At 39.5% G+C, this 18,157-nt stretch overlaps 1 protein-coding gene across 13 annotated transcripts in view; it reads right to left on the reverse strand.

Annotated features, from left to right (window-relative positions):
- CCSER1 (coiled-coil serine rich protein 1) overlaps window positions 1-18,157 on the reverse strand; it is a 627,741-nt gene that overhangs the window by 554,374 nt on the left and 55,210 nt on the right. Inside the window, exon 1 of one of the 13 annotated variants that reach the window (XM_068187577.1) lies at window positions 15,453-15,474. The exons of the other annotated variants lie outside the window; for them this stretch is intronic. The gene's annotated coding sequence lies outside the window, so the exon portion shown is untranslated. Of the gene's footprint in view, window positions 1-15,452; window positions 15,475-18,157 lie in introns of those variants that run through there. 13 annotated transcript variants of the gene reach the window in all.

The raw sequence follows: 18,157 nt of genomic DNA on the forward strand, positions 1-18,157 counted from the left end.
TCATCCTCGACTCAGAACTCTTTGAGTTCCTCACAAGTCCAGCAAAACAGACAGGTACGACATGCACAAGTCAGGTAGGACGGACAGCTCTCTCCACAGCCACTCTCTCCCCCAGCAGCCTTGGCCTTTTCAGCCATCCTGTGTGGGCCACACTCAGATAGGATGTGCCTCCCCAGGACCTGGAGCAGCAAGGCCCAGGCACAGGGAGCCAGTCCTCCCGTGCCCAGCCAGCTGTCACCTGGAGGTCCTGGCAGGCAGCCTGCTGGAGCAGCTCAGTGGAGTTTGGCTCATCTCTGCCTTTGCAGGAAAGCCAGGAGACACTCGAGAGCACTGAGCAACAGGGCTCAGCCAGGTGGGGATGGTGCCAGGCGGCTGCGAGCCAGGACCCACCACGGCCTTGGGTCAACAACATGCAGGGCAAGGGCTGAGAGCCCACGTGGATGAAAAGCTTGGGCAGGCACCAAAGCTCCTCTGCCTCCTTCCCAGCCCTTTGCCCCATCCCAACAGGCAGAGGTGGGTCTTAGCTGATGCAGAGGAAACCAGGATAGGCTGACAAACAAGACAGAGCCTGCCTCAAGTCTCTTCCACATGATCTGCTACCTTGGTCAGCCAAGCCAGGCCTGAGTTTGTCCAAGAGAGGCCAAGCATAGACAGAGGGGTCTCAGCCCCTTGAGACCATGCTGCCCCTTGCATTTTGCTCACTTCCTTGTGCCTTCCATGACATGGGCCAGACACCCTCTGCTTCTCCAGGAACATGCTGCCAGGGTGATTGCTCCTGCAGGAACTATGAGCTATCTGGCTTAAGGAAAACCCTGACTTGACAAAGATGTACTTAAGGCACCTGTGCATTGTTACCTGCAGGGAGACACTCTCCACAGACAAAAAAAAAAAAAAAAGGTGGGAAGACTAGGACGAGAAAGAGACATTTCTCTACTTGACATATATTCACAGCTCCAGCAAGGCTTGGGGTTGGGGGCAGGACATTGCAAGCAAGGTCACAGATACTGTAACTGTCTTTGAACAACTTCCAGCCAATTTAAGCATTACTACAAATCAATGCAGGGATGTGGGAACCCATCACTGAGACTTTCCACTGTAGGTAAGGAAAACTCATCCAACTCCTGCTCAAGAAAAAGGATACAGAAGTTATAACCACAGGGTACCCTATGGTTTTACCTGTGAGACCACAGAGAAGATGTGAGCAACTGAGACAGAAAACTTACCCCAACCCTAGAGACAAAAGTACATGAATTGCAGGGGAAAACAACCAGAAATGGGAGTTCCTTTAGGAAAGCTGCTGCTGCTCCAGTCTGCAGTGGGCAATTTCATAGGCAGAGAGGTAAAGCAGACTTTACTCATCCTATGGAAAGAAATTCTAACCCATTTCTACAAAATCTAAGTGAAGGATCCTGTGATGAGTATTAGAGAGGTCTTGCCTCCAGCCAAGAGGATATGAGGGACAAATGGATTTACTGGACTGTGTGGATCCAGTGGCTTGGAACATCAGAAATACAGGAGTACAAGGCTCTACCAGATACCAGCACAAAGGGCCCTAAGGGCATTGAACTATGTGGTGGGCTTGTTGTATAGCTGCTTTGGAGACAAAGGAAATTAAACAGCTGCCCATCTTGCCTGGTCTCTCAAGGACCCTCTTCTCATGGGATTAATGAAGGTTGAAGGACCACAGGTACTGATCTCTACCACAAAAGTGCATCAGCAGCAATGTCACATCAACCAAGACTCCATGCTTCTCCTCCATAAACTGAGCCACCAACTGGATCATAAATGAGTCATTAGCAGGAACTGCTCACCCTTTAACAGCCCCATATGACCAGTGGGAAAGTCTAATGAAGAATGGCTATTAACAGCAGATTATTGTGACATGACTGAAATCAACCTGCTGCTATACCAGACACACTTCGACACAGTCAAAGGCAGCCCAGTGGTGTACCAAAACCTGTACCACTAATGTGTTTTTCTCAATCCCTTTGGCAACAGAGCTCACTTGCACTTGGAGGGGTGCCCAGTACATCCAGAATCCCCCACCCCTGGGGGAGAGACACAGCTCTACCATCTGCCATGGACCGATCCAAGCTGCACTGGAACAAGGAGAAGCTCAGGAACACCTGCTGTAAATTGATGACACCATCATGTGGGGTAATACAGCAGAAGATGCTTTTGAGAAACAGAAAAAATACCTCAAATCTTTCTGAAAGCTGGTTTTGCCATTAAACAAAGTAAGGTCATGAGACCTGCACAGAAATAAAATGGTAAGACAGAGTTTGTTAGATCCTAATGGGTATGATCAACAAAATCACACCTGCATATCCACCAATTAGTAAGAAACACACACAAGCTTTCTTAGGCATTGTAGGTTTCCAAAAAAATACACATTCCAAATGACTGTCTGATTGCCAGCTCTCTCTATCAAGTGACCCAGAAGAACGATTTCATATGGGGCTCTGAGTAACAACAAGCCTTGAAACAAACAAAACAGGTGACAGTCCATGCAGCAGCCCTTGGACCAGCCTAAACAGGACAAGATGTAAAAAGCAGACAACAGTCAGAGAGAACCAAGCTTCCTGGAGCCTCTGGCAGAAAGCACCAGGGGAGACTTGAGGTCAGCAGCTAGGGATTTGGAGTCAGGAACACAGAGGATCTGAGGCCTGCTACTCCAAATGAAGAAATACTGCCAGAAAAACTGTTTTGAGTTTTGTTAAGTATATTGTGCTAATAAGGAAAGCAAAGTACTTAAGTATATGAAAGCAGGTTACTCCAGCAGAAAAGATGGGACACCACTTCTTCAATAAATTACTTTAAAGACAAGTGGTTTCTGACCTGTAAGACAGCTGATAACCTTCAAATTTGTAGCCTAGAAGCTTCACTTTTTCATCAAATAAAGTGATTTAGACCCAGAAGAAAAGACATGGAAGAAAAAGAGATGTGTTTCAGAGCCACAGCTACCTGACTGTCCTGAAAAAATGTAGGGCAAGGCAAAAGTCAGCAGATGCCTGTCATAAAATCATAGAATATCCTGAGTTAGAAAGAATCCATAAGGATCGTGGGTCCAACTCCAGGCCTGCACAGGACAACCCCAAGAATCACACCATGTCTTTAGCAGAGAGAAAAGTTAATGACAGAGCAACTTTCTCACCCTCACAACTTCATTTTTAATGAAACAGACCTTCATTAAACTGCATTCTTTTGTAGTAATGGTCAGAGTTAAACCTCTGCAGGGACAGGATTTCATGTTTGCATCTAACAAAAAGAAAGCTTAGAGCAGCAACACATTGCATATATATTTCTTGCACTTTTAACTCCTCGAGGGACATCAGAGTGGTTGGATAAAGGAAACAAACCCCAACCTTTCAAGAAATAAAAAATGATCATTCTATGAATGCAGCGGTAGACAACTGGAGAAAATCAGGTGTAGTGAAGAACAAACCCCATAATTTTGGTGAATCTTAGAACTGGACAACTCAAAAATGAGGTCAATATCCCTAGAGGCAGTTTAAGGAAGGTCCAGAGCAAAAAAAGCTAACAGGGTGGCATTTCCTTTGGAAAAGGTCTGGAATGGTGTCAGGAACAACAATAAAGAGAGAATGACTTGGAGTGGCTGCTCCTTCACCTCAATTCTAAAAATCAAGTCCAACTGCTAAGATGTGCTGAATGCTACACTTAATGACTGCCTTCATAGAGAAAATAATACCCAGGCTTCACCACCAGAACTACAGTCTGTATCCCAGGAAAGTACAGAATATTAATGCAACTCACTCTGTTTTGACCACTCAACCAGATCATCAAGAAATATCACTGAACGAAGTAAGGCTTTTTTCCTTGTATTTTACTCTCAAAAGACACTATGAATAATAATGCAGTGACCCATAAGGCAAAATAATTCAAGAAGCAACAAATAAATCTATGACAAGTTTGTCTGTGTACAAAAAACCTGCCATTTGTCCCTATTTACTCTACTCTTCATAACTTTGTGCATAACAAAGAAATGAGTCTTCAGCCTTGACTCATCCTCAATTATATAAGGGACAGAGGTCAAACATCAGCCTGCAAAATTACTACCAAGGAAAGATCTGACAATTATTGATTGGCTTAAGCAGAATTAAAGGGGAAAAAAAACCCAGATCATGGACTTCTAATGAACAGTAAATAAACTGTAGAAAGAGACAACACCTCTTGGTAGGGAACAGATCAAGTTTCACACTTGACAAAATTGCTAAAATAGCTTTTACAGTTATAAAATAGTCAATAAAAACAAAGTGTTTTGCTTTGACCAGAACATGACCAGAGAAAAACAACTTTAACTGACACATTTAAAAACATATCCTATTAGAGCCAGTAAATCACCTTCCACTTCCCAAAGCAAGGCTGATTTCAGTGAGCTTTTAATTCAGATTATATTATTCAGACTACTTTAAGCATGAGCTGATATAGCAAAACTTGCAATGGAAACTTGTCATTTTCTCCTGGTTTAATTATCTTGCACCCTGGTCTGACATAACTTTATACCTACCTTCCATGGTACTAGAAAGCAAGCTCCTTCTATTAGTAGAGAATACTAGAATGAATACCTTTATTAATGAAATATAAAATATTCAAAAGGGATAAAGTAGAGTGAGGAGACAATGTCTTTGAGCACTGCCTTCAAGGTGGCACTTTGTCATTTACCAGATGCCATGCCCTTGGCAGCTCCCCATCGACCCTGCAGCTGTGGCTTTCTTGACAGAAACATCAGTCTTCAAGACACCAGTGATGCCCCCTGCATTTCTGTGGTGCCTGGTGTGATCTTGGGGAAGCCACCTAGTCATCCAAGCATTAAAATGGATAATGCTTTCAGGGTTAGTGGAGAGATATAAGGAAATGTCTACATAAGAGCCCTAAAATCTTTAAGTGACAAGACTTTCTGAAACAAAAAGACACAGCAAAGTGGGGACAAATAGTAACACAAAGAAATTTCCTTAGAAATGCCAAAAATTCATTATTTTAGTATTATCCCAAACACTCAAGTGGGAAAATTTCATTGCTAAATGTTAGACTGTACATCTGCTGCTTGCTGAGAACATATGGTGCAATTGTAATGCGAACTGCTGTCTAAGGGAATACAGCACTTTTTTTGAGAAGCACTTGCATTGTTCATCATCTTTCATTAACCACATACAAGTTGCTCTGCCATTCATAAAAGCATAAAATGGGTTAAAGGAGACCTTAAATGTAATCTTGTTCCAACACCCCATGGACCAGGACACCTTCCACTAGACCAAGTTGCTCACAGCTCCTGGCCTTAAACACTTCCAGGGATGGGGCATCCACAGCTGCTCCACGCAACCTGGTACAACCTTCACACTGAGAAATTTCCTCCCAATATCTAATCTAAGTCTACCCTCTTTCAGTTTAAAGCCTTTTACCCCTTGTCCTACCCCTACATGGCCTTGTAAAAAGTCCCTCTCTGGCTTTCTTGTAGGTCCCCTGCGGGATATTGGAAGATGCTGTACCATTGCGTCAGAGCCTTCTCTTCTCCAGCCTGAACAACCCCAACTCACTCAGCATGAGTAGGAGAAGTGCTCCAGCCCTCAGATCATCTTTGTCACCTCCTTTGGACATGCTGTAACAGGACAAGGTCCTTCTTGTGTTTGAGGCTACAGAGTTGATACAGCACTAGAGGTGGGGTCTCACTGGAGCAGAGGGGCAGAATCCTCTCCCTCACCCTGCTGGTTATGCTGTTCGTGATGAAGTCCAGGATACAACTGGACTGCAAGCACACATTAATAGGCCATGTCCAACCTCTCATGCACTAGCATCCCAAAATCTTTCTTTTCAGGGCTGCTCTCAGTCCATTATCTACTCATTGCACATCAGGATTTGGGCATATATTTATTTAGCCATGTTTTGAACTGTTCTATATTATGTATCTGTATTTTTTTTCTTTTCTAAATATGTAGGATGCAAAGTCACTCAGCAGATCGAATTATTCAGAAGTAAAGAATATCTCTCATCTCAGGCTAAACTCCAGAGCAAGCAAGCATTCTCATAATTATCTTTGTTTTGATAAATTTTTTTTAAATAGTCCCCAGGTGACAGCATCAGACTTATAATCTGTTCTGGAAGTCTACACCCATCTCTGCAAGTAAAATAAACCCATAAAAAAACCTTCTAAGTAATTTATGTTAGATTAACCAATTTGAAATGTATAGGTAAGTGTCAACAATTTCACATTTTCTTGAATTTCTTGTTACTCCAGTTCTGGACCACCACCCATTCTTCACCAAACAAAACACTCCTGTGCGTATTTAAGCAGATGAATTGTCTAATCTGACATAAAAGAGAATGGAAATATTGGAGACTATGGATTAGTCCTATTGTCATTTATCTGCCTTCAGCAGATAAAAGGGATATTCAGCATCTTACTGATGGAAGACTTATTTTTTTCCTTACATTCTTACAATGAATTGCAAAATACACGTTTTCCTCTTATTCGGCTTTGACAAATTAGCAGTCTGAATTTGCCAAGCACAGGGATTTGGCATTCCACACTTTATTGAATGAGGAAGTCATTAACAGATCAAAGCTCAGATGCTGGTGTGCCTGTTCAAAGTTAGTTGCATTCTTACATAAATACTTCTCAGGCACTTTCACACACTCACTCCTGGCTGTTATGGGGATACCATATACAAGGAAATATTTTACATATTCAGGCCAATGTGTTACATTAACCATTATGGTCTTAGCTTTATGGATTCTGACTGCAGCTTTAAGAGTCTCAGTTCGTAAGGAGGATCTGAAGAAAATTACAAACAAAATGCTGACACACCCATGAAATGGAGAAAACACCTAATGACTCAGCCATTAAACTTTGCTCAGGAAGATGACTGAATACCAGGAGCAAAATATATAGGAATTTTAAACAGAAAATACAAGGAAAGTGAGGTTTAGGCACATAGTAACTAAAAATGGAGGTGGCACCAAACAACAAAGTACTACTTAATATACACAGGAGATAGGCATGGACAGACAATTCAGACTGTACTGAAAATGTAATTATAGTTATATAATAGAAGAAAGTACTACAGATAGCCCATTACAGCCAAACACAAAACTTTCAGTCCACAAAAACCAAAGGATTCCTGGGAATATCCACACCAAAGATACTGGCAAAAAAATCCAGAAGCCTAACACCAGCCTTATTACAGCTAATTTTAAGTTATTACACATATATGTACTTGCAATGCATGAATCTGTTCTTTAATCCAGTCCAGCTGAAGTTACATGGAAAGAGCAAATCATCAAGTGCTAACCCTGCCCCTGACCACCCAGTTCATATGTGTCATCTGCAGTCAATACAGGTTTTGTGAAAGAATAAACTTGATTGAAAGAAGAGGTGAATCCATATTTTTTTTTTACTCTCTGTTTCCGCAACTCCTGCTCTGGCCTTTTTCTCTTTAGAACAGTAGCACATGTTGTGTAAAGTTTCCAAGCTGGGGACATCAGCAAAAGGAACACACTTGCATGGCTGCCCCTGGTCTGGCCCTGACCCCTGACAGCAGAACTCTCTCACACCATGTCCGGGGACCTGCTCCAAAATTCCCCAGCCTCAGTCTGTAACATCTAAAAGACCTCTAAAAGCTTCCCAAGTGAATAGCCAAAATGACAACTATAATCCTCAAGCTCTGACAAACAGAAATAACAGAACTGACCAAAGAGCACAAACACAGGTTTCCCTCAGCAGTTTCCAAAGCTGAGAATATCAGGCAGCACAGTGAGCTTCTGGAAAGGCAGTAAATGCAGAATGCACTGTACCAAGGCAAAAATCAATGCCTCAAGACACAAATTCCAGGGCAATGTGGACTGTGTACAGATGACAGCAGTATAACAACATTATATTCTGCTTATACCACTCTTCTGGAGCTTCTGAAAATACCAAATCTCAGTGCTGTGTACAGGAGTGCAGAAATACATAAGGCAGATCAAGTGAGAGATTTAGATTTTATAAAATGTCTTCTCTATCGTCTTACACAACTAAGACCATTTAATAGTTTCCAAAGTTACTGTTGCCAAACATAAGTAAAAGGCAGTGTTCAGTGAGAGAAGAAAAGACTTGTAAGGTTGGGCAGGACTACTTTCTTGAGTCATTCCCCCATTTAGGAATGAGCTATAAAGGAGTACAATATCTGAGAGGAAGCATTTCCAAAGCAAAACTAGAAGAGTAAATCAAAACAATTTCCTGATGCTTTCTTTTGGGCTACATGAAATATTTTGTGTCTTCATTTGAGGGAGATGGAAATACTCAAGAGAAATAAAAACCCAAAGACAAACTCCTATTCTGATAACCTCACTTTAAACTGCATGGGAAAATCAAATGGAAGGTGTTTGTTTAATTTGGTCGATAAGCAGTCAATTCAGCTTCTGAGAATATATTTCCTCCTTCCTAATATGAGGAAGGAGTAAACATTTATTGTCCTGATAAATGTCTGAGCGTAACAGGCCAGGTGCGGTGATGGCACAAAGATGTCAAGAGCTACAATGCTCCCAGGAGAGGATGGCCACAACTGTGTCACAAGAAGATGACACCTCAGCTGAAAGCCATCAACCTGACAGGATTCAGTTTCACCTGTAAACACAATACACAGCTCACAGACAGAACTGCCCAAGGCACAACAGGTCCCACAATAACAGAGTGCACAACTCATACGAAGTTATACAAGGAAGGACAGATTATACCCAATGATATCTCGTTTGCCAATCTACCCACATCATTTAACGTTAACTTGGTTTTATATCACTTCAAAATCTCGAGAAGCTTTGTTTTGTGGCCAGGCATTAGTGGACTCCACCTGAAACAAAGATGTTCATTATCCATTACCACAATGGCCTATCTGCTGATTAGGTGACAAAAGAAGTGGGTTTCTGCAACATCTTCGTTTAATGCTGGTTTTATCAATAGGCTGCAACTAGCATCCATCACAACCATCAATACAGGACAAACATAGAAACAGCAAGAAAACTGCACAGCACTTGTCTGTTAGTGGTTGTAGAGCACAGCGTAGTTTTCACATTGATGTCTCTTTGTGATCTGTTATTTTGATGGCATTGGTATCAAAGCACTAGAAATGACTGACTGCTATCAAATCGTGCAGGCACCTAAAAACCAATACTGCTAATTAGGTTAGCAACAAAGAACTGCATACTGTGCCCCTGGGCCAGACTCAAGGGTAGCCACCACTTTTCTGCAGGTTTTTACAAAAGCATAAATATGGGCACGAGTCAAAGGCAGCTTGCAGATACTTCACAGGGCTCCTCAAGGACTTGACCTGAAGAAGCAGCTGTCTATGAGAATGCAGCCTATGAATTCAGGCTTTGCATCTTTATTAAGCATTTTCCAGTCATTATTCTTCCCAAATGAACGTTAGCAGCAAAGGACATGTGGTAGCATCAAAACCAGAGAGTGGCCTTTTTGTCACTTAGTAACATAAAGAAAAGGAGACTTTGCATCATGAGCCATGCTTATGAATCCACCTGCAAAAACCAATGAGTTTCTTTCCCCTCCAAGAAAGCCAAAGAAATTGTTTCACTTAGTATATAACTTCTTACCCACAAAAAATAAACAGAATTTTGATTTTTTTTTTTTACTAATGAAGTATATGTCAATTAAAAGCTTATAATTACTGTAGTACAAATAAAACTGATTTTTTAAATATTGGTCAAGACTTTATTTTTCCTGACACTACAATACTTGAAAAATAAAACTGAAGTTAATTTTATATGATTATTTAACCCAAGTGTTACTGAACCACAGTATATGTCTCAGTAGCAAAGTGATCAATAAGACCAGATAAAGAGTCTTCTGAAAAGCTCTTATTTTTAAGAGAATTACCTCCTTGAACACACACAAATACTATCATGACTTACCTTAAATTCCTTTACCACACAAAATTATTCTAAAAAGGTATTTTTTCAGATCATATTGCAAGTATGTTTTCAAAAATCACAGACAAAAAAGTTTGTCTTTAGCAGCAATCTTTTTTTATCTTTTTCCTGCTCTGAAAGTCATGTTGCAGATGAATCTGACAGTTAAAGCCCAATTAAATCAACTCTGAGATGGATAATGACAATAGAGGTTTCACCACTAGCCCAACATGAAATATTTTTAGAAACAAATAAACAGAATAGCTAATAATCACATATAGAAATATCCATGGTAATTATCAGGTATTGTACTGGCAACGTGTTCATGAAACAGAATAAACTCCAAATATGAGCTATTCCTGGAGACTCAAAATGACCATGGTTCACCTACCTACATGTAACCCACTACTCACTTCTGGATGGCCACTCACCTAGGAAAGGATTTCTTCCACAGATGAACTCTCAGCACTAGACATTCAATGCCAGTTCATGGCCTTTATTCTCACCAAGTTCAACTTCATTAACTGTTTTCTGTAGGCTGAAGTAAACAAGTTGAGAAAGTGTTTTAGTACTGATGGAGCAGAATGGAAAATGGGCGGATCTTGATAAATCATTGCTGCATGACCTTCCACACTGTGTGGGCAAGCATTGCTAGCAAGACTTTGCCACTATAACCTATGCATAAATGAAACACCAATGCTTCAAACTAAAGTTTGCTGTAAAGCTATTTTTAGCAAAAAAGAATAATTGCCATTCCTAACAGTGCTAATACTTCCTCTATTGCCACGAACAGTGGCTTTTATCCAGTCTAAGAATGAAATGTTTTTTTTTTTTCTTTTAAAGAAGCAGAAATAACTGCAAATGCACTAAGATATCTTAGTGCGCTTTCTGTGCAGCTGTAATGATAGCAAGACCGTTTCATACATTAGCTGATGTGGTCATTGAAAAAAGCAGATGCAAGACCCCCTTGAATAGCATTACACCACATTTCCACTCAGAAAGGGATTTTTGTAAGCCTGGGTTCAACAGCTGACACAGCAGCTCAAAAACTTGGATGCTGTCTTATTATTACAGGTTCTATTATAATCACTGTAATTAAAGAATTGACAGCATTTTCATTATGAATTCTTATCTGGGGTTAATAATTGAGCTGTAAAATTTGCTTTGGGATGGAATTTTGCATCTATCACAGAATGACGAGGCTGGAAGAGACCTTCAAGATCATCAAGTCCAACCCATGCCCTAACACCTCAACTAAATCATGGCACCAAGTGTCACATCCAGTCTTTTTTTAAACACATCCAAGGATGGTGACTCCATCACCTCCCTGGGCAGACCACTCCAGTACTTTATCACTCTTTCCATAAAAATCTTTCTCCTAATATCCAACCTATATTTCCCTTGGCACAGCTTAAGACTCTGTCCTCTCCTTCTGTAAGTACGTATGAATACCTTTCTCATGGCATGGGAAAAAAAGGGTTTTTCCACTTTTCTCTGAATACAGACAATTAATAATATCATTTATAATTCATAAAAACATCTAAAAGCATTCTGAAATACAATGCCTATAACAACAGAGAAGTCCTCCCAGAGATTTTTAAAAAGTAATTCAATAAAAATGTCTCATTTTGGTTCTGTGGACATAAGACGGACAAGAGGTTTATGAGATATGGAGTCCAGCCAGTGGACTCGCTCGTGTCTTTAGGCAGGTAATGTCTCTGTGCTTCACCTTCCCTGTCTCTGGAAGGAGAATAATGGGCGTAATGATCTGCACATGAAACGCGCTCACTGAAACCTCAGGAACACGCTGTGTAGCTGCCATGTCGTTTTTCATATAATATATGACTGCTGACCCTTGCACATCTGCAGACTTTATATTCTTCCTTGACATGGATCCACACAGATCCTGTGTGTGCGACAAGTCAGGCCACCTACTGATGCCAACTTCATAAATACACTTGTCCCATATAATCACTGAGGGCTAATATCAGACTTTCTAGATCCTAACTACATCTGAATGTTGAAGGCTTAATTGCAGGAGTCTAGAGAGTTTAACTGGCATACTTACCCACTTAACTGTACACAGGAATTTTTTCTAAGCTGTATAATCAATCATGAAAATATGTGAATGAAGTTTTAGCTTACTCCAAGATTTTTAAACTTATTACTGCTGGTACTACCTTTTGCCATCTCCTTCCACATACCTCATCAGAAATCTGTGCTGTAAAAACTCATCTTTTTAAACTCTAAAGAACTTCTCAAAAGCAGAATCCCTCATACGTGTAAGGTAAATCAACAACAGAAGAGCTCTTGGAAGTAGTACCATTAGTAGAACTGCCCTACTTTCAAAACCCTGAACAAATGAACTCTACTAGGCATAGGTTTATCTCTTTCCTGAGGGTTTTTAAACAGAAGGTTTCACATCAAAAGACATCAAGTCTGATGCTGCAAGTCATGCCATCAATAGAATTTCAAAGCAGTTTGCAAACAGAGATATTGCAGTTATCAGTCTCTTCTACATCGTATTTTCTCTGCTTGACTTGATTCACAGTCATTGAGGATTGTGGTATCACTATCCACAGCATAATACTGGCCAGAATAAGGTACTGCTATAGCTGTACAGGGGAAAAAAAAGCTTTAGGCTTTAATCCTCTGACACTATGCTCACAATCATTATTACTTCCAATACTACTTCTCTAAGACTATAATAGTATCCTTAAAAACATTAAAAAGCTGCTCCATAAGTACTTAAATGAGCTAAATTACAGCAGAAATCAGAACAAGTGAAATAGCTGAAATTAACACTTCACTGTACCAGTACAATTTATAATGTACACATATTCTCTCTCTTCAGCTATAAAAATACAGTATATGTTTTTAATGGTATTGGTTTTAATTTCAGGAAACATTAAAAATTGCCATTGCACCACTACTGGAATTACATTATTCCTTCAAATAAACCCAAATAAGAAAAGTCCTTGTTTTCCTGCAGTTAAGTGGCACCAACACAATCTCAAACCGCCAACGTAATTTCTTGCTGACATCATTAGAGTCTGTCTCTCTCTACCTGCTTTAATGCTGTTAGCTTACACAGTTTACCAAACACTAGAGTTCATATTATAAACAAGATGACCCAGCAACTGGCAAGCAACAAAGAGCCTCCAAGAAAAACCATTACCAAGAAAACACACCTAGAAATAACTGTGCGAGGTCAGAAGAGTACATTTTATCACAGTTTTAAATAATGTTTCAGGAAGAGAGAAATTTAAAATGTAAAAGAAATAAACAAAAACCCACCAAAAAAAACCCAAGCAAAAAACCCCAACAAACACATTTAAAAAACCCCATCACAACCCTCAAAAAAAGCCCCAAAAGCAACAAAAACACAACACTCAAACCTCCAAGTGCTGTTTTTGGAACTACACTGTAAAATCCTCATCCTTTAAAGACCTCTCCAAATTTTTTCATACAAATACTGTGGTGGTTTGTAGTTGTTCTCTAAGCCCGGCACTTATCATACACACAGTGACAATACAGAAGGATAAACAGAAACAAAGGATACAAGGTTTTTCACTGACAGTCAAACATCAAAACCCACAAACATAGTAATTTCTAGAATAAAATTTGTTCCTTGTTAAAAGTAAGTTAAAAAGAGTATCTGTAATTGTCTGTGTGGATCTCCAAATAAATTTACTCCTTCTACAACAAAGTACATGAAAACCTCCATTTTTCAGTACCTTCTTTCTTCCAAGAACTGCTAAGAGTTTGCTGAATCTTATTAAGGGAGCTCAAAGTTCAGACAGCTCTTTTAGTCTGTTACAAACCTTACTACCAAATTACAGCTGCAGATGGAATGAAGGAATGAGTCAATATGTGCTGCTTTGCCTTTCCCATAAGCAAATAAGGTAAGAGGTTTATCTCCCCAAAATCAATATTGATAAAGAAAATGCATACCAGCAAAGAAAGTTAATACCCTGTTGATTTAACCAGGTGAAAATTTACTACATCTTCATTTTTTGCCTGAAAGAAAATAAACCAATTATTTGCAGAATGAGTTATCTTTAAGTGGCAGTAGTCAGCTGCTAAATTTTGTACACTGCTTCACTCTCTCTTAGTAAATACACAGATGTGTAAGCTGCGTACTTCTACAAATGATAACTACTCAACTGTCCCAAAGAAGCCAATACCATAGAGCAAAGTCTTATTCTACCTCAAAAAAGAAAAAAGAGCAAAGCCCCTCAAAGTTCTACTGTAAACACTGTCATATGACACTCATTCAAGATAAAAATTCTCGTGAGACAATGAAATAACTTTTGAATTACATGGCTTTTGAACTAATTTTAGAAGTACTGTTAAGCAGACTGTCACAGGATTTACTTAAAAATTCAGCAGAATAGGATAGTATATGAAGAAGTAAATTAATTGGAATATAAACAATAGTCATGGAAAAAAAATCCTAGAATCAGTTTTAAATTTAAATATAATTTAAAATATACCAATAAATGAAGAAGTAAGACATGGAAAATTATGCTACTTCATTTCTGGTTCACACACTTCATTTCGCAGAGTTTTTTTTACAATGAAAGATAGCATTTCTTGAACAAGATACACCAGCAGTGTTCTCCTTATGGCCACCCTAAGGCAAACAAGCTAAGAACTGTTCATGGAGGTTTCAGCTCCAGACATTCAAAGGTGCTTCTGGGTGGTACCAGATATGTTTGCAGAAATTGAAGGCTAAGCATCAGAAGCACAGTCATCAGTCACAAGTCATCAGGCAAAAAAACCAGCAGAGTTAGCAAGAAAGGTTATAGCTAAGAATCCTACAAGAACCCTGAGGAAAAGAAGATGACTGGGGAAAAGATAAGGGAAAATAAGTTTTGTGGATGAAAGCAAGCTTACAAAGAGGAGAGTGGGGAATGTCAGAAGAGACAAAGACTATTACATTTGAGAGACAGAAAAAATCCCCCTTACTGCTAAGAGAAGTGCAGAGGCAGAATTTTTGTTTCCTCGTTTTATTTTTGGAAGACCAGCTATCTTCAGTCTGCCTCATTTCAACTGTCTGTGCACAGACCCCAGGACTTACACGGAGCTTGCACTAATTTAACTGAACACCGCACTTTTACATCTGGGCAGATTTGACCAAAGAAATGAAGCCGGATTCATTCTCTAAATGGCACGGTAATTTGATCCATTTCAGGGACATGAAAGGCATTACTAGAACTGTATTAAAACATTTTTAAAACAGTGTAACCTTATTCCATAATTCTGTATCACCCACCTCCTCCTTGTTCACTTGCCAAATATACCCATTCCTTTCCCTTCATCCCAAACCCATGTCTTGCAGCCCAATAATTTTAATTAGCCTTTCATTCCTACGCCCTTTAATTCCATATTCTCAGTGGTCTTCTAGGCATGATTTTTCTATCAGCAACTGCATTGCTATGGAGGTTGTAATCCTTTAAAGTAAAATCAGATCAATATTCCTTTTTTAAAAACTTGTCCACTGCCTCACAGGGAAAACGGGAAGCACTGCTCACCTCACAGATCTTCCACCTTCTTCAACACCAATAAAAATTCACCCATGGTCTGTATTGAGCTTCCTACACCCTCCCTCTTGCTTTTCCTACAGCATCTTCCCTGGCACATGCAGTCATACTGCAGGTGTAACTGATCAGGTAACCAAAGGAGGCAGGTAGGCAGAAAGGTGTTAGGACAGGGTGAAGGACCAGCTGGCCCTTGGCAAGGTTACAACTGCCTCCCATGAACAAAGGTCCAATCCAGTTGCCAGGGACAGAAGATCAAGCCCACAGTTTCTCTCTCTGTGTGATTCCAAGCAGAGATGTGAGCCAAGGACTGCTCTCCAGGCAGTGTCTCACTGACAGGGTGTAATGATCCTGGGGACCCTCTGCAGCAGGCTCTCCTGTCAAACCAACTCCGTTTTATATTAAATACAAATACGCACTCAGCAGGAGAAAAGAAAGGAAGCTGTCCCACTGAGGTGAGTGATCCCAGAGTCACCCATCTCACAAAAGTCAAATCAGGACACCTGAGGGAGAAGAAAAGTATCAACAGTCCTATCTTTTGTCCTGCAAACCTCAGGAACCTTAAACCTTTTGTTTCTACTCTAATATGGCCAAGAATCATAATAAAATATTTTCTAGAGACTCATCAATAACTTGGTGAACATCCCACCTGTGTAACAGCCCATTAGAATTTTTTTTTTTACTTACATATTTTTGGAAGAAGGACGTTCTGTAATAAAAGAGAACAGGCAGGCAGACAATGATGCAAGAAGCCTAAAGAAGAATAAGCGACATTGCTGCACCAAATGGTACAGAAACAAGTCCACTTCATTCTTCAAACCTACCAGTCCTCTTGTCCAATCTTTAAAATAAAAAATGCTCATTTTACAATACACAACCACTATCAACATTCATAAACGTTCAACACACGCATTACATTCCTAACACATGGAGTAAGTGCAGCCCTATTAAACTAGAAGCAGCATTGCTGTGACACAAAACTCCCTTTTTACTGCAAGAATGTTTTCTAAAAGGGAGAAAATTCTCAAATAAAATTAAGTGGAAAGGGTCATATGATGTTTTCATATGCAATTACACTCTTAAATCAACAGACTCCAATACGCAGAGTGACAGGTGTTCATGTAACAGAAATGGTAATCTTAAATTTGACACATGGACATAGATCAACTCTGAGATTAGCAAAATTGCGTGTACTGTGTACATATTAATGAAACAGAAAACAATCCTCACTCTTTTCCACTTCTCAGTACAAAGTATCACTGTACATGTAAGTGTGAAATTGGTTGTAATGACTTATGGCATTAAATTTAAATCAAAAGAAGAGACTGGTACCAGGAGAGTTTATATATATAAATATATATGTATATATATATATAGGTACAAATGTACCTTCCTACCCTTCCTAAATAAAGGTGGTGTCAAAGTACACTTTCGCACTAATCCAGCAGACCTCCTTGCACTGACAACACATCATTAATTGGATTGACAGATCAGAACTGCTATATCACTTTTTAAGTCTTAAATCGATCACGGTGCAACTGTAATCCCACTACAAGGTTCCTAAGGTAATGAACATGCAAAGATCTGGGTGGGAGACAGGATGGACCTCACATTCATCAGCTACATCATCCTGTCAAAATGAAGTTACACATATTAGCTAACATACAGAATACAACCAGAAATCTACATCAGAAAGATTTCACTTCTGACTAAAGTGTTATGATTTTGAGATCTGCTCTCTAGAATCACTCCTAGATTTCTACCAATTCAGGAATTACTGTATTTCCAAATATGTAAACTGTTTTTAACCTTAAGAGATTTTGTTTGCTGAATTTACATGGCAACTGCAGCTTTCAGTTACAATAAAACTGCATTTAGCAGGAGCATAAATCACCTCCTTCCTAGATACATTCACAAAAGCTGGAAACAAAGATTTTTTTTCATACACCAATGAACAGGAAATACATATTGTTAGGTGTATCACTTGAATCTATTAGAAAAGGAGTCATTCTAGTGCTCACTTTAGTGATTAATAATGCAAGAATCATTCACGTGCTGAAAAAATGTTGAGTTTTGCCTATCCATTTGTGCAATCTTTTACATGTTTTCCAAAAGCTATTTTTCCTCATTCCTTGTACCATTCATGCATTCAGGAACATGCTTTCTGAGTTTTAATTTGGAATCTCTAATAAGGTTGAAACAAGAGACTCCAACTATCATTTATCAATTAACATTAATCACAGAAAATCATAATGCAACTGTGTTTCAGAGAGAAAGCATTTCCATGGATGAGACAAGAGGTAGCAATTTCAATGGAAAAAAAATTCATAAGCACTACCACCAAGCTTAATGCACATTCTGAGAATTTAATCAGTGTTCTCAACATGCAATAAGTATGGACTACTGAACTGTAATTAGCTAAAGCCTTTTCAAATTTGTACTGACAGAAAAAGATACAGAACACATACCAGATGGACAGTGTAGCTGTGCTTTGCAAAGTACTACATTAACTGGAAAAATACAAGAGCTAGCTCAAGGACTTCTTCACCAAGTGTTAAATACATTCTACAAAACTTCACTGAGCTGTTGAAAGAATCCTCAAACTAAGCAACAGGAATTCTACCTGTCAGCAATGCATTGGCCACACAGAACAGCCATGCACTTGGCAATGCCCTAAAACACAAAAGCATAAGTCAGAC

The sequence above is a fragment of the Anomalospiza imberbis genome, chromosome 4 (genome assembly GCF_031753505.1).
Source record: "Anomalospiza imberbis isolate Cuckoo-Finch-1a 21T00152 chromosome 4, ASM3175350v1, whole genome shotgun sequence".
Lineage (NCBI taxonomy): Eukaryota > Metazoa > Chordata > Aves > Passeriformes > Viduidae > Anomalospiza > Anomalospiza imberbis.